A 27,631-nucleotide genomic window follows, 5' to 3' on the forward strand; every position below is an offset into this window, starting at 1 on the left:
GCTTCAATGTTTCGGTCTGAGTTGAGGTCCAGGTTCGGCGTCGAGTTTATGTCTGGGTTGGGATCCAGGTCCGGGTTTCGGTTCAGGTCTAGGTCTGGGTGGGAGTTCGGGTCCTAGTCCGGTTACGGTTTCGAGTCTAGGTCCAGGTCTGATTACGTTTCCAGGTCCAGGTCCACGTCCAAGTCCTGGTTTCTAACCTCGTTCCGGGTCCCGGTCTACTTCCAGTTTCGGTTCTAACTTCGGCTCACAAGGTACGTGTTCGGGTCAAGGTTGCGATTTGGGACTGGGTTCAAGTCTGGGTCTAGTTTCGGGTCCTGGTCTAGGTTCGAGTTTGGGGCTGAGTCCCAGATCCAAACACCGACTACGGGTTCAGTCCAAGCCCCAAGTCCAGATCTGGATCCCAATCTCGGGTCTCGGTCTGGTTCCATTTCGTATGTCGAGTCACGAGTTGGGTCCTAGAATTAAGTCCTGGTTTGGGTTTGGGTCTTGGGTCCCGGTCCTAGTTCTGTTGCCCAAGTCCGTATCTCGATTCTCGGTCCAGGTCCCGATTTGGGTCCTATTCTATGTTCGGGTTTGGGTCCTAGTCGAGGTTCGGGCTTAAGTCTCGGTCGGGTTTGGGCTCTGGTCTGTGTCTTAATCTTGGTCCTGGTCCTAGTCATAGTCCAATTCCAGTTCCAGTTGCGATTCCGAGTTTAAGTTTGGGTTCGAGTTTGGGTTAGGGTTCGAGTCCTAGTTTGAGTTTGTGTTTGGGTCCAGATCTCGGTCCAGGTCTGAATCAGGCTCCGGGAGTGGGTTAGGGTCCTGGGTCTTGGTCAAGGTTCTGGTCCGAGTCCCAGGTTTTGATCTCGATTTGAGTCTGAGTTTAGTTCTTGGTCTAAGTCCTGGGTTCTGATCCTGGTCTGGGTTCGAGTTAGGGTCCTGGTACAGGTCTATGTTTGGGTCTGATTCTGGGTCTCCGTCTGAGTTTTGGTTCAGTTTTGGGTTTGGTCCTGGTATGTGTTCGTGTCGAGGTTCCTGTCCTAGTTTGGGTCCGGGGCAAATTTCATGTCCAGGTCTTGGTCCGGCTTCATATTCCCCGATCCAGGTCAGGTCCTTCTTCAGGTTGAAGTCCCAAATTTAGATCAAGGTCTGGGTTTTGGGGCCTAAGTCCTTGGTCAAGGTGCCCCATCCAAGTTCGGTTCCTAGGTCCTAGTCTGGTTCCAAGTTCGGGTTCAGGTCCTGAGTCTTGGTTTTAGTCCAGGTCGCGGTCTGGGTTCAGGTCCAGGGCTCGTTCCCTATCTTTGTCTGGGTTTAGGTTCGAGTCCTTGTCAGGGTCTACATCCTGGTCTAGGTTGCGAGTGTCAGGATCTGGTGAGGGTTTAGGACAAGGTCAGGTCCAGGTCCCGATGACGTTCCTAGTCCAGGTTCAAGTCTTAGGTCTCAGGTCCCAGTTTGGTTCCGGGTCTGGGTCTGGGTCAAGGTTTGGGTCAGGGTCCGAGTCTTAGTTTGAGTCTGGGTACGGGTTTTTCGGATCTCGGTCTGGGTCCAGGTCTGAGTCAAGGTTCAGTTCAGGTCTTGGTTCTGGGTCCCAAGTTCGTGTCTGGCTGGGTCTACGTCTACGTCTGGGTCTAGGTCCCGTGTTTCAATCCCTGTCTAGGCTTGGGTCGGTGTTTGGGTCTGGGTATGGGTTCGTGTCCATATCTAGGTCCGAATTCCACTTTAGGTCAGGGGCTTGGTCTTGGTCTGGGATCGAGTCCCGAGTTCGTGTTCAGGTTCTGGTTCAAGTCTTAGTCCTAGTTTAGGTCTAGGACTTGGTCTGAGCCCGAGTTCCGGTTCTAGGTTCGGTCTAGTTCTGGGTCCGGATCGAAGTCCAGGTCACACTCCCGGTCATGTTTCAGTGTCCTGATCACGTTCTTGTTCAAGTTTCAGTTTTGGGTCCCACGTTTGGGCCTGGGTCTAGGTCCTTGTCCAACTTCGGGTCTTTCTCCGAGTCCCTGATCAAGACATCGACTATGGGTCTTGTCCAAGCCCCGGTTCTCTGATCACGGGACAAGATTTGCATCCCAATCACGGGTCCCAGTCTTGTTTCATTCATGTCCCAGGTCAGGGTCTAGGTTTAAGTCTAGGTCCAGGATCAAGATTGGGGTCCAGTTCTGGGTCTCGATCCCAGTTCTGGGTCCTGAGTCATGTTCAATTTTTTGGTCTGAATTCAGGTCTGGGTTCAGGTCCCGAGTCCCGATTCGGGTTTGGATTTAGATTTTGGACCGAATCCCAGGGTGGCTCTTTGACCGAGTCTGGGTCTTGGTCCGGTTACAGTTTTGGGTCTAGGTTAATGTCCTTGTCATGTCTTGTTCTTGGGTCCTGATCCGCTTCTATTTTTTATTCATGTTTCAAGTCACGGGATACGGGTTTGGGTCGAGTTTGGATCCGAGTCTAGGTTCGGGTCATGATTTGGGTCTGAGGCAAGGTTCAGGTCCGGGTTTCAATCTCAGGTAGGGTTCGAGGCTTGGTCTGGGTCCAGGTCCAGGTTCCATTCAAAGATCTTGGTCCCGTTCTAATTCATGTTTCGGTTTTGGTTCACGAGTGTGGGTCTTGGTCTTGGTATGTGTCAGGGTCTTAGTTTGAGTTCGAGTTTGGGTTTAGGTTCTAGTCTATGTCCTTGATCCAAACACCGAGTACTGGTCGGGTCCAAGCATCGAGTCCTGGATCCCAGGTCTCGATGTGGGTCCTATCTCCAGGTTTGGGTCTTGGGTCGGGTCCTCGATCCTCATCCAAGTTCTGAGACCAAGTTCTTGTCCTAGTCCAGGTCTGGGTCCCCCATCTAAGTTCAGGTCCTAGGTCCTGGTCCGAGTCCAAGTTCGTGTTCAGGTTCGAGTTCGGGATCAGGTCGAACTTGAACTTCGGAACCGATCCCAAACCCAGACTCGGACCCATACCTACACCGGGATCAAAACTTGGGACCTTGAACTGGACTGAGACCTAGACAAAATCTGGACCCGTACCCAAGACTTGGACTCGAACCTAGACCCAAACCGAGACCCAAGCCGTGATCCGGACTTCGACCCAAAGCAAACCCTAGACTCAGACAAGGACCCAAACCGCGACCCAGACCTAGACCCGAACCCGAATTCGGACACAGAATCGAAATTTGAACTGGGAATACGACCCGAAACCAAACATTGACCCAAACATAGTGGGTGACCTGGACTCAGGCCTCAAAACCCAGACCCAGATCAGAACTCAAGACTCAGACCCCAACTTGGATATAGACTCGAACTTGGGACTCGAACCCAGATCTGAACCTGGAGAGGGATTAAAAACCGAACCGAAACTCGAACTAGAACTTGAACCCCGAATAGGCCCTAGACACGGACTGAGACCTAGGACTGGGACTTTAATGGGGAACTTGGACCCGAGACCCGGGCTTTGGAACTGGCACTGAGACCGAAGACCTGACCTTGGACCCAGACCGTGAACTAGGACCCAGACCAGGACCTAGGATAGTGTAACTAGACTAGGTTTCGATTTTGATTCCGTGTCTGGGTTTGGGTTTGGGTCCGGGTCTTGTTTGGGGTCTGTGTCCTGGTCCAAGTTGGGGTTCGGCTCTGGGTCCAAGTCTAGATCATAGTTTGGGTCTAGGTTCAGGTTAGGTCCGAGTGCAGGTCCAGGTCTCGGTTAGGGTCAGGGTCTCGGTCTGGATCTAGGTCCCGAGTTTTGATCCTGGTCTAGGTCCAGGGGCTAGGTCCGAGTTCGGTTCTAGGTCTGGGTCTAGGTCCTTGTCATGGTCTTAGTCTTTTTCGAGGATCCTCGTCTGGCGGTTCTTGTTCAGGTTCCAATTTTGGGTCACGGGTCTAGGTCAGGGTCCAGGTTTGGGTCTTGGCCTGGGTTCGAGTCCTGGTCTGAGTCCCAGATCTAGATCCCTGTCACGTGTCCCGATCTTGTTCTGGTTCAGGTCTTGGCTCCCAAGTCCAAGTTTGGTTTCGGGAACGAGATTGGGGTGCGGTTCTAGGTCCCGACCCAAGTTTTGTGTCCCGAGTTTGGTTCAATGTTTGGGCCAGAGTTCGGGTCCAGGTTTGGGTCCTGAGTCCAGGTCTGGGTGGGGAGCCGGGGCTGGTTCCCAGTTCGAGTCTAGGTCTAGGTTGGAGTCTTGGTCATTGTCCGACTACGGTTCCTGGTCATGGTCTACGTCTGGTTACGGTTCCAAGTCCAGATCCAAGTCCTGGTTCTAGTCCCATTCCCAGGTCCTGGTCTACTTCCAGTTTCGGTTCCAATTTTAGGTCACAGGGTACGGGTTTGGGTCCAGGGTTTGGTATGGTGCTAGGTTTCGGTCCGCGTTTGGGTTTGGAACTGAGGCTGGTCCCAGATCTAGACACCAACTACGGGTTCGGTCCAAGCCCCGGTTCCAAATCCAGATCCAAATCCTGATCTCGCGTCCCGACCTGATTCCATTTTGGGTGCCGGGTCACGAGCTGGGTCCTAGGTTCAAGTCAAGGTCTAGGGTCGGGTATTGGGTCCCGGTCCTAGTTTCGCTGCCCAAGTCCCTATCCTGATTTTAGGTCAAGGTCCCAGTTTTTGTCGGGTTTTTGGTCGCGATCTAGGTATGGGTTTGGGTCCTAGTCACGATTTGGGTTTGGGTCTCGGTCTACGTTTTTAATTAGGTTTGGGTTCGGGTCTGGGTCTTTGTCCCTGTCCTGGTCCTAGTCTTTGTCTGGTTCTAGTTCTAGGTGCGATTCCGAGTTCGAGTTTGGGTTAGAGTTCAGGTCGCGGTTCGAGTTCGGTTCGGCGTTCGAGTGCTGGTCCGTGTTTGGGTTCAGGTCCGGATCCGGCTACGGCTGTTGGTTAGGGTCCTAGGTCTGGGTCCAAGTTCGGGTCCGAGTCCCAGGTTTTGATCTCGATCTAAGTCAGGGTTAGTTCCGGGTCTAGGTCCTGGGTTCCGATCCTGGTCTGGGTTCGAGTATATGTCTTGGTGCAGGTCTAGGTTTGGGTCTCATTTTGGGTTTGGGTCTGAGTTCGAGTCCCGGGTTCGGGTTTGATTTTGTGTTCAGGTCTAGGTTTGGGTTCGATTCTAGTATGGATTCCTGTCCAGGTTCTTCTCATGATTTGGGTCCAGGGCAGGTTTTTGTTGTGGGTCTGGGTCTGACTTTGAATTCCTGGGTCCAAATCAGGTCCTGGTTCGGGTTCGAATCTCGAATTTAGATCTAGGTTTGGGTTTCGAGACCTGGGTCCCTGGTCTATGTTCCCCATCTGTGTCTGGTTCCTAGGTCTTGGTTTGGGTCTAGGTTCGAGTTCGGGTCCCGAGTCTTGGTTTTAGTCTAGGTCCCGGTGTAGGTTCGAGTCCAGGTCTTGGTCCCAATCATGGTGTGGGTTCAGGTTTGGGTCCTTGTCAGGGTTTGGATCCTTGTCTGGATCATGGGTATCAGGTTCCAGCAAGTGTTTAGGACCAGGTCGAGTCCAGGTCCCGGTCTAGGTTCGGGTCCCAGGTCTCAGGTCCCTGTCCTAGTCAAGGTCTCTGTCCAAGTTCTTATCTGAATTTGGGTTATGGTTTGGGTTCGGTTCTGCTCTCAGCTATGGGTTCTAGTCATAGTTCCAATTCTGATTCCGGGTCTGGGTTTGGTTCTGGGTCCGGGTCTGGGTCCAGGTTGTGGTCGCGGTCTGAGTCTTATTTTGAGTACGGGTGACGGGTTTTTCAGATTCCGGTTTCAGTCGAGGTTCGTGTCTCGGGTAAAGGTCTGCGTCTGGTGGTCCAGGTCCTGTGTTTTGATCCTGGTCTGGGTCTGAGTCGGTATTCCCGTCCGGGTCTGGGTTCGTTTCAATGTCCTGGTCTGAATCCCAGTTGAGGTTAGGGGCTTGGTCTAGGTCTAGGATCGAGTCCCGAGTTCGAGTTCGAGTTCAGGTTGAAGTCTCAATCTTAGTTTGGGCGTGGGACTGAGTTCGAGCACGAGTTTTGGGGCTGGGTTCTGGTCTAGTTTTGGGTCCAAGTCTTGGTCAAGATCCTGGTCACGATCCCAATCATGTTCCAAGGTCCTGATAACATTTTGGTTCAGGTTTCGGTTTCGGGTCCCAGGTTTGGGTCTGGGTCCAGGTCCTGCTCCAGCTTCGGGTCCTTCTTTGAGTCCCCGATCAAGAAACCGACTATGGGTATTGTCCAAGCCCCGGTTCCCAGATCCCGGGACAAGATCTGGATCCCATTCACGGGATCCAGTCTGGTTTCAGTTCATGTCCCAGGTCCCGATCTGGGTCTTGGTCTAGCTCTGAGACACGAGACTTGGGTGCAGTTTTGGGTCTCGATCCTAATTGTTGTTCCCAAGTCCTGTTCCATTCTTGGGTTTGAGTTCAGGTCTGGGTTTGGGTCCCAAGTCCCAGTTCGGGTTTGGATTCAAGTTTGGGACCCAATCATAGGGTGGGTCTATGTCCGAGTCCGGGTCCTGGTCTGGTTGCAGTTTTGTGTATGGGTTCAGGTCCTAGTACTAGTCTTGTTTCTCAGTCCCGATCTCCTTCTGGTTTCGGTTGTAGTTCAAGTCACGGGGTACGAGTTCGGGTCGATTTTGGGTCTGTGTTTGGGTTCTAGTCTTGATTTGGGTTCGGGGCGAGGTTTAGGTCCGTGTTTCGGTCTCGGTTAGGGTTTGAGGTTGGGTCCGGTTTTGGATGCCGATCTGGGTGGAAGGCCTAGTCTCTTTCTAAAATCCTAATCCAGTTCTAGTCCAAGTTTCGATTTTGGTTCCCGAGTGTGGGTCTGGGTCTGGGTATGTGTCCAGGTCTTGGTTTGAGTTCGAGTTTGGGTTCGGGTTCTGGTCTGATTCCCAAATCCAAACACTGACTATGGGTCAGGTCCAAGCATCGAGTCTCGGATCCCAAGTCCCGAGGTGGGTCCTAGGTCATGATTTGGGTCTCGGCCGGGTCACGGATCCTGATCCAAGTTTCGAGGCCCAAGTTTTTGTCCTAGTTTGGGGTCCCAATTTCGGGGTTTGGGTCCCCCATCTATGTCCAGGTCCTAGGTGTCGATCCTGGTCAAAGTTTGTGTTTCGATTCGTGTTCGGGTCTTGAGTCCTGGTCTGAGTCTAGGTCTTGGTTTGCGTTTGGGTCCCACTCCCAGTGTGGGTCTGAGTTTCAGATCCCTGGTCCGAGTCTGGTTCTTAGGTCCTGGGTCCAGCCCCAATTTTTGGGTCTGGGTCTGGGTCTGGCTCTGTGTCCCGGTTTGGGTCCAGGTCCCGGTCTGGGTCCAGGTCCTGGTCTTTGTTTAGGTCCCTAGTAACAGGTCCTGATCCGGGTCCAAGTCTCGGTATGGGTTCTAGTCTGAGTTTTGGTTTAGGTTTGGGTCCTGCTACTTCCCATGTCTGCGTTCTAGTCCTTGACCTGGTTCGATTCCTATTCTGATTCTAAGATCGGGTTTGGATCCCGGTCTGGGTCTAGGTCGGGGTCTGGATACGGATCCGGGTCCGGATCTTGGATTCAAACACTTACTACGGGTTAGGTCGAAGCCTCAAGTCTAGATTCGGATCTCGATCTTATTCCAGTTTATGTCCCAGGTCGTTTGTGTCCAGGTTCGGGGTTGTGTCCCTGTAGTCAGGTCTTGGGCTTCGGGTACAAGGTTGTGTCCCGTGTCTCGAGTCTGGGGTCGAGTTTTGGGTCTCAGTCCCAGTTCTGGGGCCTAGTTTCGGGTCTAAGTCCCCCATCTAGGTCCACATCCTTAGTCCAAGTTTGGTTCCAGGTTTGACTTTGGGGCCTAGGTCCCCCATGTAGGTCCGGATCCTAGGTCACAGTCTATGTCCAAGTTTAAGTTTGGGTTTGGATCTCGAGTTTGGGTCCGAGTCGAGGTCCTAGTATGGGTTCAGGTTTTAGTGTGGGTCCGGGTCCCGGTCTGAGTCCTAGTCCCTTTTCAATATCGGGTCTAGATCCTGATCTGGGTCCTAATCAAAGTCTAGGTTCCAGACCAGGTTCTGGTCTGGGTTTAGGTCCTCAGTCTAGGTCTAGGTTTGGGTCTGTATCTGGGTCTGGGTTTCGGGCCTGTGGGATCCAATCTCGGTATGGGTATGGGTCTATACCCGTGTCCAGGTTAGTGTTTAGGATTTAGGGTTTTGTGTTTAGTGTTTAGGGATTTAGGGTTTTGGGTTTAGTCTCGGCTTCAATTTCGGGTCACATTGTATGATTTAAGGTTTGGGAGTGGGTCTGGGTCCGAGTCCTTATCTGGGTCTAGGTCTGTGTTTGGGTTCAGGTCCGAGTCTTGGTCACAAATCCAAACACCCACCTCATGTTTAGTCTAGTTTGAGTTCTGGTACGGATTTGGGTTCTGGTCCGGGTCTGGATCTTGGTCCAGGTTCGATTCCCTGATTTACACACCGATTATGGGTCAGGTCCAAGCCTCGTGTCTTGTGTCCCGGGTCACGGGCCAAAATCCAGATCCTAGTCAAGTTCTAGCTCATGTCTTTGGTCATGGTTCGAGTGTCAGGTGGAGGTTTGCGTCTAGGTTTGGGTCTTGTGTCGTGAGTCATGGGTCCAGGTCCCCGATTCAAGTCAGGGTCCAAGATCCCAGTCTGGGTTAGGGTCCCAGTCTGAGTGCAGGTCCCGGTCCGTGTTAGGTACTGGTCCTTGTCTTGGGTCTTGGCTTGGTCTAGGTTTGGGTCACAATTCGGTTCTCAGGTCTAAGGTCTAAGTATCGCGTCCCGGCTCCCTGGTCTCGGGTCCCGGTCCCGGTCCCGGTCCCAGTTCTCGATCTCGGTCCCAGCTCTTGAGTCTCGATCCTCTTCCTAGTCTAGGTTCTAGTCCTAGTCCTTGTTCAGGTCTTTGTCCTATTCCGGGTCTAGGCACCATACCTGATATCGGTCTAGGTCCGGGTCCCGGGTTCGAGTCCGTGTTCTAGTACGAGTACGAGTCTGGGTTTGGGTCTGAGTCTGGGTCCAAGTTTCAGTCCGTGTCTGGGTCCGGGTCTTGGTCAGGGTTTGGGTCTGGGTCCGGGTTCTGGTATAGGTTTGGGTTCTGGACCTGGTCTCGGGTAATGGGTCCTGGGTTACAGGATTTGGGTCGCAGGTCCTAGCGCAAGTCTGGGCTTGGGTTCAGGTGTTTTGGGTTCGAGTCACTATTCGGTTCTGCACCTAGATCTGGTTTTTGGCCCATGTCCAATTCTTGTTCCACGGTCCTTATTCCAGTTCTTATTCCGATTTCGGGTCTCGGATCCGAGTTTGGGTTTGGGTCCTAGTCTAGAAATGTTTTCCAGGTTCGGGTCTTGGTACGATTCCCATATCTAGACCCCCACTAGGGGTTGGGTCCAAGCCCCATGTCGTGGGTCAAGATCTGGATCCCATGTCTTGGGTCCCTGTCCGTGTCCATGTTCGGGTCTAGGTTTGGGACCGAGACCGGGGTTGGGGCTTGGGTCACTGTCCCAGTCCTGGGTCTCGATTCTTGTTCTAATTTTTAGTTTGGGACCCCAATCTAGGTCTGGGTCCTGGGTCCAGGTCTGAGTCTCCAATCCAGGTCCAGGTCCTGGGTCCGGGTCTTGGTCCAAGCCCATGTCTGGGTTTGGGTTCGTGTCCCGAGTCCTGATTCAAGTTGTAATTCGGGTCCGCATCTCGTCCGGCTCTAGTTCTGGGTCCTAGTCAGATTCTAGTTCCTAGACTCAAACCCAGTGTTGGACTCGGACCCAAGTCTGGGGTACGGGTGTAGGTTTTGGTTAGGGTCTGAGTCCGGGTCTGGGTTTGATTCCGGGTATGGGTCCCAGATCCAAAGACTGACTACGAGTCAGTTCTAAGCCATGAGGTAAGGGTCTTAGTCTAGTTCGACTTTGGGTCCCAGGTCCTGGTCCGGGTCCTAGGTTACGGTCCGAATCTGAGGTCGGGTCTCGGTCCCAATTTTTATGCCCGTGTCACGGCTCTAGGTCCCCCATCCAGGTCCAATTCCTAGGTCCCGGTCTGAGTTCGGGACCCAGTCTGGGTTCAAGTCCTGGTCCGAGTCTGGGTTTGGGTTCTGATCTCAATATGTATCCAGATCTGGGTTTGATTCTCGGTCGAGGCTCGGGTCCGAGTCTCGAGTTCCGATCTGGGTCTAGGTTTCGAGGCCCACGTCTAGGTCCCAAATGTAGGTCCAGATCCTAGGTCCTGACCTGGGTCCATTCAGGTGTGGGTCCTTCTCCCAGATTCAATTTCGATTCAGTGTCTAGGTTCGGGTTTCGGTCTGGGTTTGGGTTGGGGTATGAATCCTGGTCCGAGTCTAGGTGTGGGTTTGGGTCCAGTTCTAGATCCCAGTCTGGGTGTGGGTTCAGGTTAGGTCCAAGTTCGGGTCCTGGGTGCGGGTCCAGGTCTTGGTCTGGGTTAGGGTCTCGGTCTGAATCAAGGTCTCGAGTTTCAATCTCGGTCTAGGGCTTGTTTGGGTTTGAGTCCAGGTTCGTGTCCAGATCCCTATCTAGGTCCGAGTCTGGGTTTGGGATCGGGTCCCAGGTTTAGGTCCTGGTCTGGGTTCGGATCCAGGTCTCGGTCCCGTTCTGGTACACAATGTGTTTGGGCCCGAGTTTTGGTCTCGGTTTGGGTCTGGGGCTAGGTCTAGGTTTGGTTCTAGGTTTGGGTCCGGGTCTTCGTCTTGCAGTTCTTTTTCAGTTTCTAGTTTCGGGTCCCGAATATTTGTCAGGGTCTGGGTTTGGGTCCTGCTTCTGGTTTCGGTTCCAGTTTCAAGTCACAGGGTACGAGTTCGGGTCGAGTTTGGGTCTGAGTCTGGGTTCGAGTCTTGATTTGGGTTCGGGGAGAGATTCAGGTCCGTATTTCGGTCTCGGTTAGGGTATGAGGTTGGGTACGGTTTTCGGTTCTGATCTGGGTCGAAGCCCCGGTCCCTTTCAAAGATCCCAGTACGGTTCCAGTTCAAGTTTCAGTTTTGGTTCCCGAATGTGGGTCTAGGTCTGGGTATGTGTCCGGGTCTTAGTTTGAGTTCGAGTTTGGGTTAGGATTCTGTTCTAATTCCCAGATCCAAACACTGACTACGGGTTAGGTCCAAGCATCGAGTCCCGGATCCCAAGTCCCGAGGTGGGTCCTAGGTCATGATTTGGGCCTGGGTCGGGTCCTTGATCCTGATCCAAGTTCTGAGGCCCAAGTTTTGGTCCTAGTTTGGGGTCCCAATTTCGGGGTTTGGGTCCCCCATCTATGTCCATGTCCTGGATTAATCTGATACCTACTCATTACTCCCACTCAACAACAGGTGTCTGGTCTAAGGCATACAAAAGCATATCTAAGACCTCTCACTGTTGATTTAAGAAATTCTTTCATGGCTTTATCTTTTTTGGAATAGTTGAGACTTTTCCTTAGATAAATAAAATCTATGCGTAGAAGTCGAGAAGCTTCTATAGATTGCCATTAGAAAGAAAATGCTTCAGCATCTTACTAAAGTAAGTTGCTTGCATTAGAGTAAGTTATTACCAGGTATAACACAAGCCATAGGTTTAGATAAACTCAAACCTATAATACTAGGAACAAGCAATCTTGTTAAGTCCATTGAATAGACTTATTAAAGAAAATTTCCTTTTATGTCCTTGTAATAGAAAGTTTAGGTTACTCCATGTGAATGGATTAAACCATAGCTCTATTGGCTTTTCTTCTTAGTTTCTTATCTTGACAATCCATTACTTGTTTAAACTCACAATGGATTTTAAATCACTAGTGTCTCCCAAGTCATAAGAATGTGAGTTCCTAGAAACTCTCCCATTACGACAAGGTACCGTGAATTATGTCTAAGAAAACTAAATGGTATTAACCTCTTCGGTTGTGACAAGAAAACAGAGCCGGTGGGATCATCATATGTCATATAAGATGATAGAACACTTTTGGAATCAAGAAATAAATATCTCCTTTATTTGCTACTTTATTTTCAGACTTAGTCATTATCTTAGAAAAGTAGTATTTGTTTGAACAAACACTTTCTTATCTATTGACTATGGGATGGTCCACCCCTAATCACTTAGAATAGCTAACAAAACATGGTTAACAGTTCAAGATTTTCTTAAGATTTTGATTAGATCATCCATGAATCTAGTAATGATTTACATTAAGTATACAACCATTACATCATTCTGAAATTGTATTACCATTGAAGGATTTAGGCAACGACTAGTAACTAATCATCAATATGCAAATCGAAAATTCTGGGGAGGTAAGTTTGGATATAATTCAAAAATCAATTTAATGATCTTTGAACTGCATATCTACTAACTATTTCTCCACCCCTATCAGTTCGCAAGATCTTTAACCACTTACCTTAATTGTTTTAACCATTGCTAGAAATTAATGAAATTTTTAAACATTTCAAATTTCTTTGCATAAGGTATAATCTAGAGCTATCGTTTTAAGAATACAACGAAAAAACTCATATCCACCCCTGAATGTACATCCATCTGCGAATGAGATGAACTACTTTCAGTGGATATAGGCATATTAACTCTTTGCAGAGATTGATCTTGTCAAAAATACTATGAACAAGATACAAATGCCATAGATTAATAAAAATATGGTTGTGTCTTTTTGACTACTTAGGTTTAGTTACATCAAAGAGTTCTTAGAATAGTGCAAGTGGATCCTGGTCACAGAATACTAAACTCATATTCCATACAGTATGAAACCAATGATAGAAAATGGTTATTAAACACTTGTAAAAGTGTAACTGTATTGTATTTTGGAATTAGAAATATAAGAAAATTTCTGTTTGGAATCTAAAATTAAAGTCAAAGACTTAAATTTATACCAAATATAATGAGTAATTCTATCTTGGACCACCACTACTAATTTAACTCTAAGTCTGATTTGCCCATACAAGTAGGAGATTTCTAAGATTGAGGATTTATATCAATTGGGAATAGAATTTCGAGATTATAATCATATGCGTAATTTAATTTCTTAAGAGAAAATATAATGACATTAAATGATATATAGACCATTCATCCAATGATATGTTATTGAGCTAATTCGAAATGAATAAGCTAAGAGGAATTAGGATAATTTCGTTTATAAATAAGAATCCAACGATGCTTCGATTAGCGAGAGTCAAAGTAATCTTATTTATAAAATCTTCTTGTTTCATATTGTAAAAATACTAATCTAAGGTGTCATCAATTGATGAACAACTAGATGTTGCATATACAATATTTATCATTTCGAGATCTAACACTATTACGTATGTCTAATGGTGAAAATCCATTAGGGATTTATCTCATTAGATAAACAAACCTAGTTAGACCAACAATGAAGATTCGAAATTAAACTACAATTTAATAACAGAAAATAACATGGTTCAATATAAATTCATACACAATTCAGAAATTATTAAACATATAGCAAGTAGGAATGACAAGTGAAAATACTAAAACATACAATCCTAAATAATTTCCAAGGTTTTCAACAAACTGATATCAGTGTCCCGTTTAGGCGAGAGTCAAGCTACCATCCATTGAATAGAGTTGTCAGCTCATCTATAATGTTAAACATTCTAGCAACCTTTTATCGATCAAGATTGGAAATCAGCGTTGTCCTGTTTAGGCGAGAGTCAAGGCAATTCTATCTTATGAGCTTCCACCATTGTTTCATAATTTGCAAGTCAAATATGGTCGCCACCATTAGGGTGATCCATACCATATAAAACACTTACAAACTACTTATCTTTCGAGATTAAACGGTGCAAAATTGCTAATGAACGTTCCTCCATTAGGGAGGAATACTCACTAAAACAAACGCGATGTAAAACACACAATGGAGATCGAATATCTTAATAATAAAGCTCATTATTTAAAGAGAGTTGTATTTTCTTTGATTCTCTTTATTTAATCTATTTATTTTAAATATATATATTTATTTAATTAAAATTTTCAATTTAGAATGAAAAATTCTAAATATAAATTTTAATTTAATATTTATAAATTTTACTTAAATGGATATGAAAATAACATGAATTATTTCCATCTTAGTAATAATTTCCAATAAATATTTAGAAAAATATTCAATTTAAGTTGTTACGAAATTAATTTAAATTAATTTACAACTCAAATTTTAATTTTCTATAAATATATATTGCATTTCGAAAAATTAAAGTATTCAAGGATACAATTTTCAAAAATGCATGTTAAAATAAAAAATAAATCCTGGAAAAATTATTCTAATTTAATGTTGGCCCAAAATTAATTAATAAAATTAATTTACAACAAAAAATATAATTTTCCTATTTAATTAAATATATATAAGAAAAATTTCAAATATTTAAGTATGATGACGAAAATCAACTTAAATATTAATTTTCTATTTAATTAAATACACTAGAAAAATACTTCAAGTAAAAATATCACCTATCAAGATTTTCCTTTGACTAATTAATTAAATTTCTAATAAAATATATTTTACTTTATTTATTTTAATTAATCATTAAATGAAAAAATCATTGATTTAAGTTGGTCCAAAATTAAAATAAATAATTTACAACTTTAATATATTTTTCAAATAAAATTCAAAATTCCATCATTTAAGAAATGCAATTTCGAAATTTGATTAATAAAATAAAAAAATATATATTTTGAAAATTATTTAAATTTAAGTTGAAAAATTAAATTTCAACTTAAAATAATTTTCTATTTTATTAAATGTCATGAAAAAGAAATATTTAAGTATCATGATGACAATCAACTTAGATATTTAATTTTCAATTTAATTAAATGTATTAAATTCAAGAAATAAATAATTAAGTGTAGAGAAGGCTTAATTATTGATCTCTAGTTTAATACTAGAAAAAAATATACTTAAAACAAATTGTACCAAAATTAATTATTTAAATAAATAATTTCGCAATGTATAATATTTTCCTATTTAATATTAGAAATAATAAGTAGTCTAGAAATAACTATCTAGAAAATATCTTATTTGACTAAGTATCTTTTCCACAAAATTTGAAAAAAAAAAAATATCTAATTTAAGTTGTATTAGAAAAAATCTAGAGCTTAAATATTTTCAAATTTAAATTTAATTAAATATCAAAAATTAAGTTGTAACCACTTAATTTTAAAATATTCCATTTTAAGTTAATATTCGAAAAGATATCAACTTAAAAAAATATCTAAAGAATCTTAATAACCAATTCCTAACATTCCTCAACTTAATTTTGAAATTTGAAATTCAAAAGATATTCAAATTTAAGTTGATTAGTTAGTGATAACTAATTTTCAACTTAAATAGGAATATTTAATGAAAACTTTAAATTAAGCTTCAGAAAGAATCTAGATGGTTATAATTCTATATTTAATTAAATACAAGAAAATACATATAGTTTAGCTTAGAATATAAAATTCTTTAAAATATGGTTTTCTTAAATTAATTTCAAAATAAATGAAATTAATTATGTTGCTAATCAATTTTATTAGGTTAAACTAATTAAATTAACCTAGTACAGTTATTCAAATCAGGCAAATGGGCCTTCACAATTGGGGTGGTTCATGTGAGGGGGTGTTGGGTTCAGTATGTCGTACCCACTTCTATGGCTCCCAACTCTCACACAAGGCCCAAAAGAGAGGAATTTAACCTTAAAATGAACAACTGTTATTAATTAAAGAGGCCCAAAAACTAAATGGGCCTAAATAAAATCTAACAAGAACTATGATATTTTATTTAGCAACAACAACCTATATGCATCTATAATGAAATTAAACACATAGGCTCACACAGTCACACAATTTGGATGGATCCTATCATGTTGCTAAGTCATACACAGATGAAAGAAGATTGTAAATATACCTGTTACAAATTATTTACTTGACCAAAGGAGCCATGAGTTAAAATCAGATCATTGGATCTGTCAACAAGTTAACCATGGCTATTTGCAATCAAGCAATAATAGGTTTTAAAAACTTACAAACAAGCTAAAACACATACTCCTACAACAAGGTTAGCTGGATAGTTGGATGTAGGATTTATTTAATTTTAAATAAATAATTTCAAAAAATTAATTAAATAAAAAAAATTTATTTTCAAAAATAATAAAATAAAATAAAATTTTAAAAAAATTTCGAAATTAATAAAAAAAATATTTAAAATTAAACCTACAATTTTGAAAAATTAGGTTTCAACCAACCTAAATATTATTTCAAAATTTGCTAACTACTTTTAAAAATTTAATGTTATTTTATAAATAAAAATTAAATAAAAAATTAAAAAAGATAAATTAAATTTAATTTAAATAAATAAAATAACAAAATTTAAAAGTTAGCAAAATATCTTACATCTATTTAAAATTACATGATTATAGTTATCTTATTTTAAATTTAAATAAGGTCAAATTATGTAAAAAAAAATTAATTTAAAAAATTTAATATCTGACCTTAAATTTAAAAATAAGATAAGATATAATCAAATTTAAAAATAAGATAGATTATTAAGCCAAAAAGATAGATATTTACTATTTTCAAATTCAAATTACACTAATATTATGAATTAAATTTAAAAAATATTAATTAATTTAATTATGATAATTAGAATTGAATTAGGAATAGTAAATGTATAAATACAGAACTACACAAAAAATCGGAAGTTAAATCTATGAAAAAGCATGAAAAATCGAAGAAAAACGAAAAAAATGCGAGTTGTACGGACGGTATGCTGAGCATACATGTCCACGCGCGCATGGGGGTTGTTTGGGCGTGAAAACTCGACGCAGGGGGAGGTTGCATGATTTCCGCGCGCGCGCGTGGTGCAGCGACACCACCCCGATATTTTCGAAACTTCAAAAAATCATAACTAATTCAAATTAAATCGAAATTGAATTCTGTAATAAAGTAACTTGCTTAATTTTTTCCATACTATCCAATAAAAATAATTCAAGAAACAGATATTCAATTATTTTTCACGAAAATTCACAAACATCAATCAATCATCATATAACACTCAATACAACATGATACCATCTAAAACATCAAACAATCGTTCTAAAGTCCAAATTTCTTGCAAGCAAATCAATTACCATGGCTCTGAGGCAAGTTGTTGGAAATTATTTTACCAGGATCTTAGATCTACTCACAAGTATGTTGATTAACACCCTAAATATGAACTTTCTAAAACGATGAAATAAACACATATAAACTTTAATAAACCTTACATTGGGTGCAGCGGAATATAATGACTCCTTCCGTTCAGATATCTAGCCCTTGATTCCTCTCTGTAGCAGAGCATTATCAATATCTGAACCTGGATCTCTTTCTCTGATTCTTTAGTGCTGAAACTCCTTCTTGCTGAAAGTCTTTCTTCACGATCTTCCTCACTATGATTGAGGTATCACTTGCTGTGTGTGGGCACTACTCTAATCACTGAGTATTTCGTAACTGAAGAGGGAAGAAAGAGAAGAAGGTGGCGGCTAGGTATAGAGAGAGAAGGCTAACGTTTTTCTCTGAAGGAAAAAGTAGAAAATTTAGTGTTTAAATTTCCTGAAGCCTTCACTATCTATTTATAGCATTCCACTAGGGTTAGGTTTGAATTATTTGGCATTAAAATAATGAAAATATCAGTTTGAAAAATCATTCCAAGTGGCCGGCCATGTAGAGTAATGGGCCTTACTTGAATTTTGCAGTTTTCTCAATTCTGCATCTGATTTTCTCAAAAAACGCAAATTTTCTAATTCAACAACTTAAAAGCCAATTCTAACTATTTAATAACTATAAATAATTATTAAATAATATTTTCATTTATCATATTTATTAATTGAACCATACAAAGTATCATAATTAACAAATATGCCCCTAAAACTCTTTCTTTACAATTTCGCCCTTACTTTGTGAAAAAATTCACAAATAGACATAGTCTAATTTGAAAATTATAATTGATTAATCAAAACCAATTATATGAGTCTTACAAAGCAATATTATCTCAACTAGTGGTGAGACCATGGGTCTATATAACCGAGCTTCCAATAAGTAGATCAAGAATTTATTGCTTAAATTCACTAACTTATTAATTCTTCGTTGAACCCACGCATAGAACTTAGAATTGCACTCTCAGTATATAGAATGCTCTATATGTTCCACCATATAGACACATCATTAGTTATCCATTGTTATAATCCTAATTTGATTAATGATCCTCTATATGAATGATCTACACTGTAAAGGGATTAGATTACCGTTACACCCTACAATGTATTTAATCCTAAAAACACTTAACCCCGTATAAATGATATTTCAGCTTATCTGAGATCTCCACCATTTATTTTTGTTTGGTCAAGCTTGAAGGAGATCATCCTTTACTTACTATTCGCCAGATAGAAGCTATAGATTCCATGTTTATGTTAGCGCTCCCACTCAATTGCACTATCGTGTTCCAAAAATGTACGTATCACCCTGACCCAAAAGTAGGCTTAACTAACAAATCAAAGAACACGAATAGCCTCTCGAGATTGAGCCTAATCATAACAGGATTAAGATCATTTGATCTAGGATCAACTAGGCGATATTGACTTGAATAGATATTACGGTAAGTTTAATAAATCTAAGTCAAAGTTCAATATCGGTCCCTTCCGATGCATATGCCATGCACCCAACCTGAGCTTTACTTTAACCAATGCTCTGGAAAGAACATAGCATTTATCCAAATGCAAGTAAACTCTGTTGTAGATTATCATATCAGTAAAACCCTATGTCTGATAAATCTAGGAATCTTTATTCACATAGTCATGTTTACCTTCAAATGTGTTGACAACACAATAAATAGGATCAAGTATGTGAAAAGGGTTTCAGATGAATTCATACATTATATACATATAATCATGAAATAAATCATGTGAACCATGCAACATTAAATGTTATTTGTGATCTATATTAATAAGTAAATCTGATTATATTGAAATGAGTTTTATATAGGGCATAAAACCCAACAGCACATAGATGACCCGGAAGAATGCTTTAAAGTCCTTAGGAAGTACAACATGAAACTCAATCCCTTAAAGTGCTCCTTTGGACTCAGCTCGGGTAAGTTTCTAGGCTTTATCGTCAACACTCGAGGAATTAAAGCCAATCCGAGAAGATCAAGCCCTCCTGGATATGAAATCGCCAACAAGAACCAAGGAAGTTCAAAGTTTGACTGGTCGGATTGCCGCACTCAGCAGATTTGTTTCAAAATCAATAGACAAGTGTGTTCTGTTCTTCAACATCCTGCGAGGACATAAACAGTTTGAGTGGACGGAGGAATGTGAAAAAGCTTTTCAAGAGCTAAAAATGCAACTCGTAAAACCTCCTATACTCTCAAAACCTCTGGACGGAGAAGAACTTGGGATATACTTGGCTATCGCGGAGCATGCTGTAAGTGACGTACTGATCAGAGAGGAAAACAACATACAACATCCGGTCTATTACATCTGTAAAAGACTCAATGAGACTGAATACGAAGCTTTGATCCCGGGTCAAAAGCTAGCCCGGGAAATGAAAGCCGAACATATTGAGATCTACAATGATTCAAAACTGGTGGTAAATCATGTATCTGGAGAATATGAAGCTCGGGGGGAAATGATGATAGCGTATGTGAGAAAAATACACGACCCGCTCACACAGTTCAAAAGCTATGCTCTCAGGCAAATTCCAAGGGAAGAAAACATGACTGCTGACGCATGAGCCCGGCTTGCGAGTAGTAATGTAAGTGATAAACCGAATCTGGTTCCTATTCAGTTTCTCGAAGAACCTAGCATCACTGGCACGGAGGAGATTGAAATGATTGATACATCCCCAAATTGGATGACTCCAATCGCAACCTACCTTATCACTGGGGAACTCCCAAATAATCGAAATGAGGCTCAGAAGATGAGAAGGAAGGCTGCACGGTACATCATAGTAGAGGGAATTATGTATAGACAAGGATTCTCCATGCCTTACTCAGATGTGTTACCCTAGAAGAAGCTACACGACTTATGTTTAAGGTACATGATGGATTTTGCAGAAACCACGCTGCCGGGCAAAGTTTATCTAAGAAAATTCTAAGGCAAGGTTAATTCAGGCCAACAATGATCGAAGATTCCAAGGCCTACGTTAAAAAATATAACAAATGCCAGACATATCCGAAGATACCTCGAGCACCACCTAACGAGTTAACTCAGATGAAAAGTCCTTTGCCTTTCGCCATTTGGGGAATTAACCTGATCGGATAGCTACCAATGGCAAAGGTGGCGTGCAATATGCAGTGGTCGCAGTTGATTACTTCACCAAGTGGATGAGCCATTAACAACCATCACATCCAAAAAAAGTGCAAGACTTTGTTGTGAAGAACATAATCTACCGGTTTGGATTGCCGTACAAAATAGTTTTGGACAATGGAAAATAGTTTGACAGCCAGTCCTTCACTGATTTTTGTGCAAACCATGGTATTATCAACTGTTTCTCTGCAGTGGCACATCCCTAAGCAAACGGTCAAGTTGAGGCAGTCAACAAGACATTGAAGGATAAACTAAAGAAAAGACTTGAGGATGCTAAAGGAAACAGGCCGGAGGAACTTCCTGAAGTTCTATGGTCGCACCGAACAACTGAGAAAATGGCAATTGGACAGACTACATTTGCCATGGCATATGGATATGAAGCTATGCTGCTCGTAGAACTCGAACCACCATATGACAGAAGGTTGACATATAGTCAAGAGGCCAATCATGTACTCCTTGTCGAATCACTCGATGAAATTGAAGAGAAGAGAACCACAACAAACTTAAAATTGATGGCCCATCAGCAAAAAGTAGCTCGGTATTTCAACAAACAAGTGAAGGCTCGGAAATTCTTGGTGGGGGATATGGTCCTAAGAAGAGTATTTTTAAACACCAAAGACAGTACGACAAGTGTGCTCGGACCTAACTTGGAAGGACCATATCAAGTGGTCGAAGTTTTAGAATTAGGGGCATACAAACTAGGTAAGTATGATGAAAAAGTGCAACTCGTTCTGGTACCAAGGTATTGGAATGGGGAAAATTTAAGAAAATACTACCAATAGAAGTACCTAGTCAGATGACCATATCAAGTACAAAGGAACATTTACTCTTAAGTGAATGGCCATTTGGGCGGACCACGCCAAAAGTTTCAGATAAAATCTTCAAGTACTCAGGTCGAATCACCACCATTGAAAATACGATTTATAATTTATGAAATTTGTTTTATTTCATGTTAAGCCAAAGATCAGATTAGATCAGTATAATAACTTTGATGTAAGTTACTACGGTATCAGACACAATTCCGATCAATAAATGAATAAAGATATTTATTTCAAAATTCAAATTGAGTTGAATCTATTACCATGTTATCAATTTACCATCAAGTGCGTACAAAAGGTTTGGTCGAGCCCCAAACCCCGAACAAACAAGAACGTATACTTGTAAAAAAGTATAAGAAGTGACAAAGAGTCATTAGTCTGCTCGGTCACTTGGGGGGCACCTATACCTGTACAAAGCATTTGGTAAAAAATAAAACAAACACTATTGCACGATGATTATTAACAGAGAATGAAATTCATTAAAGATAACAAAAGAATGCAAACCTGCGATTAAAAGCTGCCCGGTCAGCTAGTTGTGTGTAAAATGAAAAATAAATTCCAAGTTTAAAGACCGCTTGGTCGGTCACTTTGTCTTAAAAAAGGCCTTATGGCCGGAAAAGATAAGAAAAGGATAGAAAAAGAAAGCATTCAAACAGCTGGAGGCCCAGGCTCTTTGTATGGGTCTTCTAGGTCAGTTAGAGCTGGAGGATTGTTTGTCTAAACGGAGGGCACTGAAATGTTTTGGTCAGCTGGGGAGGTGGAAGCGGTCGCCTCGGGCTTTCCATAGGCCACTTGAGAAGTGCAATACTTGAGAAACATGTCTTTGGTATTGCCTAAGTAATAAAAATTCTCTTGGGGATTAGCCTTCTAGAGGTCATAGAAAATCTCGAGACCAGCTGTCTGTAAGGCATTCACCTTCCCTTCGAGCCTCTCCACTTCAGATCTCTACTACCCGGCCTCTAACTTATACTTCTCAACCTTAGCTCTAAGTTCCTCCTCCTGGGTCTTCTTCTCTTCTTCCAACCTTTGGTATACAGCACGAAGAACCTCCCTTTCCTCTTGAAGGCTGGTCACTTCTTTGGACAAGGAGGCAATGGCAGTTTCAAGCTAATCGGAGGTTTGTAGATCTTTGGTCAGTTCGGCTACCTTCTTCTCAGTAGCAAGAAGTTTCTTATTAATCTCCCCCAGCTCTATCCGGACAGCCCCAAGCTAAACCCTGGCGTCCTTGGCGTCCTTCCTGACCAAGTCCACTTTCGCCCGAATAGTGTTGGAAATGGCGACATTCTTAGAGGCAGCTGATTTAGCCCGAGAATAGGCGTAAGCTATCTTCAGACTAGTCTGTACAGAGAAAGAATGTTAAAATTTGAACTAAGTGAAGAAGGACAAAAGGAAACTGTCAGGAAAGACTTACCCTTGCAAACTCCTTCAGAGCTCCTCCCATCACCAACTCCAGGGAAAGGTCATTGTCTGCCCCAGCCAGCTGCTTGTTCGCCTCAGGGACCGACCGAGTCACATAGTGAATGAGCATTTCTTTGCCTCTTTTGGTCTTGGGGTGTATTACCGGAGGTGGGGTAGGTTCCTTGATCAGCTCAAATTCGCCCTTCGATTGCTCTGGCCTATCTGAGCAACCTCCTCGAGAATCCTTGGACTTAGTCATTTTTGAGACAGGAGGTTCTACAACAGTTTGTTCCTCGGAAAGATCAATGACCGCTTCAGCTGGTGTCTTCTCCCTGGACGGGGTTGTCTCACCGCCTTTGGACCTCTTTGCAAGAGGAGATATGCCTAAACTTCCTCCCACTCTCTTTTTCAGAGCCTCAAGCATTTTCTGAGACATGTCTACACGAAATGAGAGTAACATGGTTAGAAAAAAGCATGAGAAATATGAAGGCATGATAATTGAGAAGATTAAAAACAAGATCGAGTACCCTGCACTCTGGCCCTCCTACTCAGAATATTCTTGAGCATGTTATTCGGCCCGGCTCTTCCCTTCAACTTAGCCTCACGCTTTAGTTGAATGAGTTCATTATCTTAATGAGCTCCCTCAGCCCGGAAAGCACTAGACTTCCTCTTCTTCTCCTTCACAGATGAGGAATGAAATCTGCTGGATAAAGCCCATACTCCACAAAGTTGGCCTATGAGGTCAACAAGGTGATATTCTAAGCATCGTCCGCCAGCTGAACAATCCTTTGAGCTCTGTCCCTAAGAGCTAGTGTGAAGGTGGACGGTAATATATAGGGATCTGCTGAAACCGAGTATAGATGGTGCCCATGCCTTCGACCATATAATATTCGTCAACAAAATTTCCAATTTTGCTCACGGCCTTGTCCCCGGTGCACTAGTAAGGGATTGGCCACCCAGGCCAGGTAGAAAGCTTCGATTATGAAATTATTTTTGCACAGCTTTTCTACCACTTCTTTTAGCGCTAGGGCTCGCTCCTTGTTCAACAATCTTCTTTTTTGTTGAACAGGCCAAAAATTAGGATCAATATTTAGGACGTGTGAAATTATAGAAGGGTAGATTATGACCATGTCCTTATGTGACCATGCAAAAATGTCTAGGTTTGCTCCTAGAAATTTTGTCAATGTTGATTTTACTTTGAGCAACAGACCTTTTCCAATTTTGAGTGTCCTAGGCGGAACATTTGGGTGGATTCTGATTTCTTCGAATTCTTCCATTTGACCAACATTGGTATTTGGTTCCCCAAGTTGGGGATACGCATCTTCATCCCCGCCTTGGGCGGTTCTCTATTTGGCAATGTCTTTTCCCTTGTCCGAACTCAAACTAGAGGATAATTCCTTTTTAGCCTTGGTTAGGGCAAGGTTGTAACATTCCCGCCAACCTGTTGATTTCCTCTCATGCACCCAACCCCATTTTTTGTTGGAAACTTAAGCCACGAATGAAATATCGACGTGACAAATTTTAGGTCATATAAGGCTGGTCGACCCAACATGACATTAAAGGCTGATGGAACGTCCCATATCAAATATTGTGCCATTATAGTTATGCTCTTCGGAGCTTGCCCAATAGTGAGGGGTAGGCGAATTTGCCCTAGAGGTGCAGCACTCTGGCCGGAGAAACCATACATGGGCTGAAGATAGGGGGTTAAGTCTTTGTGTTGGAGCCCCATCTTTTCATATGGTGTTTAAAACAAGATATTTGCATAGGCTCCATTATCTATCATAGTTCGGGCCACCATTTTGTTGGCTATTTGGAACGGATCGTTGTATGGGAAATTAATCTTGACAGCATCTTCATCATTAAACATTATGGGGGGCTCCCATGCCCGTGGTATTTTTGGCTTCCTTTCTTCGATGACCAAGACATCTTCCTCTTGTTCGTGTTGTAGTGTTCGGGCATACCTCTGCCGGGCTTTGCCTGAATCTCCAGGACAACTTCTTACTTGTATATGCCCATCTATTGGTGGGGGCAGTAAATCTTGATTATTATCTGTCTGAGCGACCCTTTGATTTTGATTGGTCTTAACATATTTTTGCTCGTAGAGTAGTATTCTTTTTTGGATCCTCTTTCTTGGCCTGAGGAAAATCTCTGATAAAGTGGCCCACCATGCTGTTGGGTTTTATGCCCTAGATAAAACTCCATTTCAATGTAATCCAGTTTATTCAACATCAATAAAGAAACAGAAGTATTTTTCATTCATTTGTGTATGTTTTGGTTCATCTTATCAATTGCTTGTCTATTTGAGTTTTAAATTCATCTGAAACCCTTTTCACATACTTGATCCTGTTTATTGTATTGTCAACATATTGGAAAGTAAACATGACTATGTGAATAAAGTTTCCTAGATTTATCAGACACAGGGTTTTACTGATATGATAATTTACAACAGAGTTTACTTGCATTTGGAGAAATGCTATGTTCTTTCGAGAGCATTGGTTAAGTAAAGCTCAGGTTGGATGCATGGAGTATGCATCGGAAGGGACCGATATTGAACTTTGACTTAGATTTATTAAACTTACCGTAATATCTATTCAAGTCAATATTGCCTAGTTGATCCTAGATCAAATGATATTAATCCTGTTATGATTAGGCTCAATCTCAAGAGGTTATTCGTGTTCTTTGATTTGTTAGTTAAGCCTACTTTTGGGTCAGGGTGATACGTACATATTGGGAACATGGTAGTGCAATTGAGTGGGAGCGCTAACATAAACATGGAATCTATAGCTTCTATCTGGCGAATAGTCAGTAAAGGATGATCTCCATCGAGCTTGACCAAACGAAAATAAATGGTGGAGTACTCATTTCACATAAGCTGAAATATCATTTATACGGGGTTAAGTGTTTTAAGGATAAAATACATTGTAGGGTGTAACGGTAATCTAATCCCTTTACAGTGTAGATCATTCATATAGAGGATCATTGATCAAATTAGGATTATAACAATGGATAACTAATGATGTGTCTATATGGTGGAACATATAGAGCATTCTATATACTGAGAGTGCAATTCTAAGTTCTATGCGTGGATTCAACGAAAAATTAATAAGTCAGTGAATTTAGGTTATAAAATCTTGATGTGCTTATTGGAAGCTCGGTTATATAGACCCATGGTCCCCCCACTAGTTGAGATAATATTGCTTATAAGACTCATATAAATGGTTTTGATTAATCAATTATAATTCTCAAATTAGACTATGTCTATTTGTGAATTTTTCACTAAGTAAGGGCGAAATTGTAAAGAAAGAGTTTTTAGGGCATATTTGTTAATTATGATTCTTTGTATGGTTCAATTAATAAATATGATAAATGACAATATTATTTAATAATAATTTATAGTAATTAAATAGTTAGAATTGGCATTTAAATGGTTGAATTTGAAAATTGGCGTTTTTGAGAAAATGAGAAGCAGAAATGATAAAACTGCAAAATTACAAAAGTTGGGCCCAATCCACATTTCCTAGGCCGGCCACTTTTATAGGCTTTATCATCTGATATTTTCATTATTTTAATGCCAAATAATTCAAACCTAACCCTAGTTGAATGCTATAAATAGATAGTGAAGGCTTCAAGAAAATTACACTTTCATTCAGAGAAAAACCTGAGCCTTCTCTTTCTAAACCCTAGCTGCCAGTTCTTACTCTTCTTCTTCCTTGAAATTTCGAAACCACTTAGTGATTAGAGTAGTGCCCACACACAGCAAGTGATACCTCAATCATAGTGAGGAAGATCGTGAAGAAAGACATTCAACAAGAAGGAGTTTTAGCACTGAAGAAGGAGAGAAAGAGATCCAGGTTCAGATCTTGATAATACTCTGCGACAGAAAGGATACAAGGGTTAGAGATTTGAATGGAAGGAGACATTTTATTCCGCTGCACCCAATGTAAGATATCTCATACTTTATATGTGTTTATTTCATAATCGTTTTAGAAGTTCATATTTAGGATGTTAATCAACATACTTGTAAGTAGATCTAAGATCCTGGTAAAATAATTTCCAACAACTGGTATCAGAGCAATGGTAATTGATTTGCTTGCAAGAAATTTGGACTTAAAACGATTTGTTTGATGTTTTGGATGTTATCATGTTGTTTTGAGTGTTGTTTGATGATTGATTTATGTTTGTAAATTTTTGTGAAAAATAATTGAATATCTGTTTCTGGAATTATTTTCTGAAATTATTTATTTAAAATTAAATAAATCCTACATCCAACTATCCAGCTAACCTTGTTGCAGGAGTATGTGTTTTTAGCTTGTTTGTAAGTTTTTAAAACCTATTATTGCTTTATTGCAAATAGCCATGGTTAACTTGTTGACAGATCCAATGATCTGATTTTAACTCATGGCTCCCTTGGTCAAGTAAATAATTTGTAACAGGTATATTTACAATCTTCTTTCATTTGTGTATGACCTAGCAACATGATAGGATCCATCCAAATGTGTGCCTGTATGAGCCTATATGTTTAATTTTATTATAGATGCATATAGGTTGTTGTTGCTAAATAAAATATCATAGTTTTTGATAGATTTTATTCAGGCCCATTTAGTTTTTGGGCCTATTCAATTAGTAACAGTTGTTCATTTTAAGGTTGAATTCCTCTCTTTTGGGCCTTGTGTGAGAGTTGGGAGCCATAGTAGTGGGTACGACATACTGAACTCAGCCCGCCCTCACATGAACTACCCCAATTGTGAAGGCCCATTTGCCTGATTTGAATAACTGTACTAGGTTAATTAAATTAGTTTAACCTAATAAAATTGATTAGCAACATAATTAATTTCATTTATTTTGAAATTAATTTAAGAAAACCATAGTTTAAAGAATTTTATTCTAAGCTAAACTATATGTATTTTCTTGTATGTAATTAAATATAGAATTACAACCATCTAGATTCTTTCTGAAGCTTAATTTAAACTTTTCATTAAATATTCCTTTTTAAGTTGATATTTAGTTATCTATAACTAATCAGCTTAAATCTGAATATCTTTTGGATTTAAAATTTTAAAATTAAGTTGAGGAATTTTAGGAATTGGTTATTAAGATTCTTTAGATATTTTTTAAGTTGATATTTTTTTCAAATATTAACCTAAAATGGAATATTTTCAAATTAAGTGGTTATAACTTAATTTTAAATTTAATTAAATCTAATTTGAAAGATATTTAAGTTGATTTTTTAGATTCTTCTAAAACAACTTAAACAAGATATTTTTTCA

General features: G+C 41.2%; 1 pseudogene; it reads left to right on the top strand.

The window, feature by feature from the left end:
• The window catches only part of LOC133033403 (uncharacterized), a 119,498-nt pseudogene extending 97,695 nt beyond the window's left edge, over positions 1-21,803 (top strand).
• Positions 21,804-27,631: the final 5,828 nt, after the last annotated feature.

Source organism: Cannabis sativa, unplaced genomic scaffold (genome assembly GCF_029168945.1).
Source record: "Cannabis sativa cultivar Pink pepper isolate KNU-18-1 unplaced genomic scaffold, ASM2916894v1 Contig7, whole genome shotgun sequence".
Taxonomy (NCBI): Eukaryota; Viridiplantae; Streptophyta; class Magnoliopsida; order Rosales; family Cannabaceae; genus Cannabis; species Cannabis sativa.